This window comes from Sturnus vulgaris, chromosome 1 (genome assembly GCF_052056855.1).
Source record: "Sturnus vulgaris isolate bStuVul1 chromosome 1, bStuVul1.hap1, whole genome shotgun sequence".
Classification (NCBI taxonomy): domain Eukaryota; kingdom Metazoa; phylum Chordata; class Aves; order Passeriformes; family Sturnidae; genus Sturnus; species Sturnus vulgaris.
The window spans coordinates 155,888,407-155,896,966 of record NC_142243.1 but is presented as its reverse complement, the minus strand read 5'-3'; the positions used below and the strand labels follow the sequence as shown (position 1 = coordinate 155,896,966).

The 8,560-nt window shown below is 32.6% G+C and overlaps 1 long non-coding RNA gene across 1 annotated transcript; it reads left to right on the top strand.

The window, feature by feature from the left end:
* The first annotated feature begins 1,785 nt into the window (after window positions 1-1,785).
* On the top strand, window positions 1,786-8,014 carry LOC148225628 (uncharacterized). The gene is made up of 3 exons (XR_015808788.1): window positions 1,786-1,920; window positions 6,742-6,919; window positions 7,904-8,014. It is a non-coding gene; the product is annotated as an uncharacterized LOC148225628 (long non-coding RNA).
* The last annotated feature ends 546 nt before the right edge of the window (window positions 8,015-8,560 follow it).

The window sequence follows — 8,560 nt, the reverse complement described above, 5'->3', positions numbered from 1 at the left end:
AATTCCAAAATTTTCCCATTTTTCCCAAAACCCCCAATTTTTCCCCAAATTTTTTCCTGATTTTCCCCATTTTCTTCCCAAAATTTCCTTGAAATTTCCCAATTTTTCCCAAATTTTCCCATTTTTCCCAGAATTCCCAAAAATTCCAATTTTTTCCCATTTTTCCCAAAACCCCCAATTTTTTCCCCAAATTTTTCCTGATTTTTCCCATTTTCCCCCCAAACTTTCCTTGAAATTTCCCAATTTTTCCCTAAATTTTCCCATTTTTTCCCAGAATTCCCCAAAAATTCCAAATTTTTCCCATTTTTTCCCAAAATCCCCAATTTTTTCCCCAAGTTTTCCCCAATTTTTCCCCAAATTTTTCCCATTTTTCTCCCTCAAATTCCACATTTTTTCCCCTAAAATTCCCCAAATTTTCCTGAAATTTCCCAATTTTTCCCCAAATTTTCCCATTTTTTCCCAGAATTCCCCAAAAATTCCAAATTTTTCCATTTTTTCCCCAAAACCCCAATTTTTTCCCCAAATCCCCAATTTTTTCCCCAAATTTTTCCCATTTTTCCCCCCAAAATTTCCTTGAAATTTCCCAATTTTTCCCTAAATTTTCCCATTTTTTCCCAGAATTCCCAAAATTCCAATTTTTTCCCATTTTTTCCCAAAATCCCCAATTTTTTCCCCAAATTTTCCCCAAATTTTTCCCCCCAAAATTTCCTTGAAATTTCCCAATTTTCCCCAAATTTCCCCATTTTTTCCCAGAATTCCCCAAAATTCCAAATTTTTCCCATTTTTTCCCCAAAATCCCAATTTTTTCCCCCAATTTTTCCCCAAATTTTCCCATTTTTCTCCCTCAAATTCCACATTTTCCCCTAAAATTCCCCAAATTTTCCTGAAATTACCCCATTTTTCCCCAAATTTGCCCATTTTTCCCAAAATTCCCCACAATTCCAATTTTTTCCCAAATTTCCCCAATTTTTTCCCCAAAATTTTTTCCTGATTTTCCCCATTTTTCTTCCCAAAATTTCCTTGAAATTTCCCAATTTTTCCCCAAATTTTCCCATTTTTTCCCAGAATTCCCCAAAAATTCCAATTTTTTCCCATTTTTTCCCAAAATCCCCAATTTTTTCCCCAAATTTTTTCCTGATTTTCCCCATTTTTCTTCCCAAAATTTCCTTGAAATTCCCAATTTTTTCCCAAATTTTCCCATTTTTCCCAGAATTCCCCAAAATTCCAAATTTTTCCCATTTTCCCCAAAACCCCAATTTTTTCCCCCAAATTTCCTCAATTTTTCCCCAAATTTTCCCAATTTTTCCCCAAATTTTTCCCATTTTTCTCCCTCACATTCCACATTTTTTCCCCTAAAATTCCCCAAAATTTCCTGAAATTTCCCAATTTTTCCCCAAATTTTCCCATTTTTTCCCAGAATTCCCCAAAAATTCCAAATTTTTCCCATTTTCCCCCAAAACCCCAATTTTTTCCCCCAAATTTCCTCAATTTTTCCCCAAATTTTTCCTGATTTTTCCCATTTTCCCCCAAAATTTCCTTGAAATTTCCCAATTTTTCCCCAAATTTTCCCATTTTTTCCCAGAAATCCCCAAAATTCCAAATTTTTCCCCAAATTTCCCCAAATTTTTCCCCAAATTTCCCCAATTTTCCCTCTAAAAATCCCCAAATTTCCACGAAATTTCCCCAAATTTTTTCCAAAAACAAAATTTTTTTTTTTTCCTGAAATTCCTGATTTTTAAAATTTTTTAATTTTTTTTTTTTAATTTTTATTTTTCCTCCCCCCCCAGGAATTGAAACTCTCCTGACTCTCCTGGAGCTCCAACCCCAAAAATTTCTGGAAATTTTTCCTTCGGTTCCTTCCCGGTGCCGGATTCGATTCCCCAAAAATTCCCCGGAGTGGCTGCGGGAGGCGGCGCTCAGGTGACAATTCCCAAAAAAATAAAATAAAATTCCTAAAAAATTCCCCAAAAAATAAAAAAAAATTCCAAAAAATTTAAAAAAAAATCCAAAAAATAAAAAAAAAAAATCCGAAAAAATTCCCCCCAAAATTCCCAAAATTACTTGAAAAAATTCCGAAAAAATTCCCCAAAAATTTAAAAAAAAAATACTCAAAAATTCCAAGAAATTCACCCAAAAAATTCACCAAAAATTCACCAAAAAATTCACCAAAAAATTCCCAAAAATTCCCCAAAAACTTCCCCCAAAAATTCCAAAAAAATTCTCCAAAAATTCCCCCAAAATTCCCCAAAAAATTCACAAAAAATTCCCCCAAAAGTTTCCCAAAATATTCCACAAAAATTCCACAAAAAATCGCCAAATTCCCAAAAAATTCCCCCAAAAATTCCCAAAATTTCCTGAAAAAAAATCCCCCAAAATTCCCCAAAAATTAAAAAAAATCCTCAAAAATTCCCAAGAAATTCACAAAAAAATTCACAAAAAATTCACAAAATTCCCCAAAAAATTTTCCCAAAAATTCTCCCAAAAATTCCTCAAAAAATTCCCCTAAAATTCCCAAAATTTCCTGAAAAAATTCCCCAACTATTCCCAAAAAATTCCCCCAAAAATTCCCCCAAAAATTCCCCCAAAATATTCACAAAAAATTCCCCCAAAAGTTTCCCAAAATATTCCACAAAAAATCGCCAAAATTCCAAAAAATTCCCCCAAAAATCCCCCCAAAATTCCCCAAAACATTCCCAAATAATTCCCAAAAAAATTCCCAAAAAATTCCCAAAAAATTCCCCCAAAATTCCCCCAAAAATTCCCCAAAAAATTCCCCAAAAATTCCCAAAATTTCCTGAAAAAATTCACAAAAAATTCACAAAAAAATTCCCAAAAAATTCCCAAAAAAAGTCGCCCAAAAATGCCCAAAAATTCCAAAAAACATTCCCAAAAAATTCCAAAAACATTCCCAAAAAATTCCCAAAAATTCCTGTAAAAATTCCTAAAAAATTCCCCCCAAAAATTCCCAAAAAATTCATTAACAATTCCCCCCAAAATTCCCAAAAAATTCATTTAAAATTCCAAAAAAATTCCCCCCAAAATTCCCAAATTTCCTGAAGAAAATCCCCAAAAATTCCCCAAAAATTAAAAAAAATTCTCAAAAATTCCCAAGAAATTCACCAAAAAAATTCACAAAAAATTCCCCAAAAATTCCCCAAAAAATTCCCCCAAAAATCCCTCAAAAATTACCCCAAAAAATTCCCAAAAAATTCCCCCAAAAATTCCCCAAAACATTCCCAAAAAATTCCCAAAAAATCCCCCAAAAGTGCCCCAAAAATTTCCCCCAAAAATTCCCAAAAAATTCCCCCAAAATTCCCAAAATTTCCTGAAAAATTTCCCAAAAAATTCCCCAAAATTCCCCGGAGTGGCTGCGGGAGGCGGCGCTCAGGTGACAATTCCCAAAAAAAAAAAAAAATTCCGAAAAAATTCCCCCAAAAAATTAAAAAAAATTCCAAAAAATTAAAAAAAAATCCAAAAAAATTAAAAAAAAAATCCTCAAAAATTCCCAAGAAATTCACAAAAAAATTCACAAAAAATCCCTCAAAAATTCCCCCAAAAATGCCCAAAAATTCCCCCAAAAATTACCCCAAAAAATTCCCCAAAAATTCCCCCAAAAGTTTCTCAAAATATTCCACAAAAAATCGCCAAAATTCCCAAAAAAATTCCCCCAAAAATTCCCCAAAACATTCCCAAATAATCCCAAAAAAATTCCCAAAAAATTCATTAAAAATTCCAAAAAAATTCCCCCAAAAAATCCCAAAATTTCCTGAAAAATTTCCCAAAAATTCTCCCAAAAATTAAAAAAAAAAATCCTCAAAAATTCCCGAGAAATTCACAAAAAAATTCACAAAAAATTCACCAAAAAATTCACAAAAAATTCCCCCCAAAAATTCCCCCAAAAAATCCGAAAAAATTCCCCAAAAAATTCCCCAAAAATTCCCCAAAAATTCCCAAAATTTCATGAAAAACATCCCAAAAAAAGCCCCAAAAATTCATAAAAAATCCCCAAAATTTCCTGAAAAAAATTCCCCAAATTTCCTGTTAAAAATTCCCAAAAATTCAATTTAAAAATTCCTAAAAATTTCCCAAAAAACTCCCCAAAAAATCCGAAAAAATTCCCCAAAAATTCAAAAAAAATTTCCCCAAAAAAATCAGAAAAAAAATCTCTGAAAAATTCCCAAAATTCCCCCCAAAATGGCCAAAAAATTCCCAAAAAATTCCCCAAAAAATTCCCCCAAATATTCACAAAAAATTTCTCAAAAATTTACAAAAAATTCACAAAAAATTCACAAAAATTCTCCAAAAATTCCCCAAAAATTCTCAAAAATTCCCCCAAAAATTTCCCCAAAAATTCTTAAAAAAATCCCAAAAAATTCCCCAAAAAATCTGAAAAAAATTTCTGAAAAATTCCCAAAATTCCCCCCAAAATGGCCAAAAATTCCCCAAAAATTTCCCCAAAAAAGCCCCAAAAATTAAAAAAAAATTCTAAAACATTCCCAAAAAATTCCAAAAAACTTTCCCAAAAAAATCCAAAAAAATCTCTGAAAAATTCCCAAAATTCCCCCCAAAATTCCAAAAAAATTCCCAAAAAATTCCCCAAAAATTAAAAAAAAAATCCCCCCAAAAAATCCCCAAAAATCCCCCAAAAATTCCCCAAATTTCCTGAAAAAATTCCCAAAAAATTCCCCCAAAAATTAAAAAAAAGGCTCAAAAATTCCGGAGAAATTCACAAAAAAATTCACAAAAAATTCACAAAAAAATTCACAAAAAAATTCCCAAAAATTCCCCAAAAAATCAAAAAAAATTCCCAAAAAATTCCCCAAAAAATTCCCCCCAAAATAAAAAAAATCTCCAAAAAATTCCCAAAATTCCCCCAAAATAGCCAAAAAATTCCCCCAAAAATTCCCCCCAAAATTCTCAAAACAATTCCCAAAAAATTCCAAAATTACAAAAAAAAAATCTCCAAAAAAGCCCCCAAAAATTAAAAAAAAATCCAAAAAATTCCCCCCCAAAAACCCTTAAATTACCAAAAAATTCACAAAATTTTCTCCAAAAATTCCCAAAAAATTCCCCAAAAAATTCCCCAAAAAATTTCCAAAAAAATTCCAAAAAATTGCCCAAAAATTCCCCCCAAAAATTCCCAAAAATTCCAAAAAAATTCCCCAAAAATTCCTAAAAAATTCCTGAAAAAAAATTCCCAAAAAATTCCCCCAAAATTCCAGAAAACGGAGGGAAAATTTGGGGGAAAAATTGGGATAAAAATTTGGAATTTTGGGGAAATTTTGGGGGAAAATTTGGGGAATTCTGGGAAAATTTTGGGGAAAAATTGGGGGAAAAATTCTGGAAAATTTGGGGGGGAAATTTTGGAATTCTGGGGAAAATTGGGGGAAATTTGGGGAATTCTGGGAATATTTGGGGGGGAAAAATTGGGATAAAAATTTGGAATTTTTGGGAAATTTTGGGGGAAAATTTGGGGAATTCTGGGAAAATTTGGGGGAAAAATTGGGGGAAAAATTCTGGAAAATTGGGGGAAAAATCTGGGAAATTTGGGGAAAAAATTCTGGAAAAATCTGGAAAATTGGGGGGAAAAATTCTGGAAAATTTCGGGAAATTTGGGAGAAAATTCTGGAAAATTTGGGGGAAAATTCTGGAAAATTTGGGGGGGAAATTCTGGAAAATTTAGGGCAAAATTCTGGAAAATTTTGGGAAAATTGGTGGAAAAATTCTGGATAATTGGTGGAAAAATTCTGGGAAATTTGGGGAAAATTCTGGAAAATTTGGGGGGAAATTCTGGAAAAATCTGGAAAATTTTGGGGGAAAATTCTGGAAATTTGGGGGGAAATTCTGGAAAATTTTGGGCAAAATTCTGGAAAATTTGGGAAAAAAATTCTGGAAAATTTGGGGGAAATTCTGGAAAATTTTGGGAAAATTTGAGGCAAAATTCTGGAATTTTGGGGGAAAAATTCTGGAAAACTTTGGGCAAAATTCTGGAAAATTGGGGGGGAAAATCTGGGAAATTTGGGGGAAAATCTGGAAAATTCTGGAAAATTGGGGGCAAAATTTGGGGGAAAATTCTGGAAAATTTGGGGGAAAAATTCTGGAAAATTTGGGGGAAAATTCTGGAAAATTGTGGGGAATTCTGGAAAATTCTGGAAAATTTTGGGAAAATTGGTGGAAAAATTCTGGAAAATTGGTGGAAAATTTCTGGGAAATTTGGGGAAAAATTCTGGAAAAATGGGGGGAAATTCTGGAAAAATCTGGAAATTTGGGGGGAAATTCTGGAAAAATCTGGAAAATTTTGGGGGGAAATTCTGGAAAAATCTGGAAAATTTGGGGGAAAATTCTGGAAAATTTGGGGCAAAATTCTGGAAAGTTTGGGAAAAAATTCTGGAAAATTTGGGGGGAAATTCTGGAAAATTTTGGGAAAATTTGAGGCAAAATTCTGGAATTTTGGGGGAAAAAGTCTGGAAAATTTTGGGCAAAATTCTGGAAAATTGGGGGGAAAAATCTGGGAAATTTGGGGAAAATCTGGAAAATTCTGGAAAATTGGGGGCAAAATTTGGGGGAAAATTCTGGAAAATTTGGGCAAAATTCTGGAAAATTTGGGGAAAAAATCTCGAAAATTTTGGGAAAATTTGGGAAATTTTTTTTTGTGGGGGGATGGAAATTTGGGAGGATCCTGAAAAATTCCAAAAGAATTTTGGGATTTTTTAAATTTTTTTTTTTTTTCTTCCCATCCAGGTGTCCCCCCCTGAGATTTCTCCTGGCTCAGAATCCGTCGGAATTTCGGGAATTTCGGGAATTTCGGGAATTTTGGGATCTCTGGAATTCGACGCCGTGGCCTTGGGGGATTCCATGGGTTGGGAATTCCAAAGGGTCAGAGAAAGCCTCGAGAAAATTCCTTGGGAAATGAAAAAAGGTGAAAAAAAAATTTAAAAAAAAATTGGGAATTGTTGGGGGAAAAAAAAAAAAAAAAAATCCGGGAGGAAAATGAATTTGGTGGGAAAAAAATTGGGAATTTTTGGGGGATTCGGAGGGGGAAAATTCCAGAAATTCCATAAAAATTCAGCAGAAAATTTGGGAATTTTGTGGGAATTCAACGGGAAAAATTCCAGGAATTCTGTGGGAAAAAATTCCAGGAAATTCCATAAAAATTCAGGAGGAAATTTGGGAATTTTATGGAATTAAACAGGAAAAATTCTGAGAATTCCATGAAAATCCAGCGGGAAATTTGGGAATTTTGTGGGAATTCAATGGGAAAAATTCTGGGAATTTTGGGGGAATTCAGCAGAAAAATTTGGGAATTCAGGGGGAAAAAATTCCAGGAAATTCCACAAAAATCCAGTGGAAATTTGGGAATTTTGTGGGAATTCAACGGGAAAAATTCCAGGAATTCTTTGAAAAAAAAATTTTGGGAATTCTGGGAGAATCCAGCAGGAAAATTTGGGAATTTTGTGGGCATAAAAAAGGAAAAATTCTGAGAATTCCATAAAAATCCAGCGGGAAATTTGGGAATTCTGGGAGAATCCAATGGGAAAAATTCTGGGAATTCTGGGGGAATCCAGGGGGAAAAATTCCAGGAAATTCCATAAAAATCCAGGGGGAAATTTGGGAATTTTGTGGGAATCCAATGGGAAAAATTCTGGGAATTTTGGGGGAATTCAGCAGAAAAATTTGGGAATTCAGGGGGGAAAAAATTCCAGGAAATTCCACAAAAATTCAGCAAAAAATTTGGGAATTCTGGGAGAATCCAGCGGGAAATTTTGGGAATTTTTTGGGGGGGGGAAAAAAAAAAAAAAATCTTGGAATTTTTTGGAATTCCAGCAAATTCCAATGGAATTTTCAGCAGGAAAAAGCTGCAGGATCCAGGTGGAATTTGGGGAATTTTCTTTTTATTTCCGAGCTTTTGGGGACCTGAATTGCCAAGAATTGGATTCGTGTTGGGAATTCCTGAATTCCCAAATTTTATCCCGGGAAAAATTTGAGCTCAGGAGGCTCCAGAGGTGCTTCAAGACTTTTGAGAGGTGAGAAAAATGCAGGGAATTGTTAAAAAAAATTTAAAAAAAAATAAATTTTTTTTGAGGTAAAAATTTGTGGGATTGTTAAAAAAAAATTGGAGGATTTTAAAAAAAAATTGCAAAAAAATTGCAAAAAAATTGCAAAAAAATTGCAAAAAAATTGCAAAAAAAATTGCAAAAATGTTACAGAATTTCTCCCCAAAAATTCACAAAATTAAAAAAAAATTCAAAAAAAATTTAAAAAAAATTCAAAAAAAAATCCAAAAAAATTGCAAAAATGTCACAAAATTTGCCCCACAAAATTTCCCAAAATTAAAAAAATTCAAAAAAAAATTAGAAAAAAATTTAAAAAAATTCCAAAAAAAAAATTCAAAAAAAGTCACAAAATTCCCCCCCAAAAATTTACAAAATTCCAAGAAAAATTCAAAAAAAATTCCAATAAAAATTTCAAAAAAAATTCCAAGAAAATTTTAAAAAAATTCCAAAAAATCACAAAATTTCCCCCAAAAAATTAAAAAAATTCCAAAAAAAATTCAAAAAAA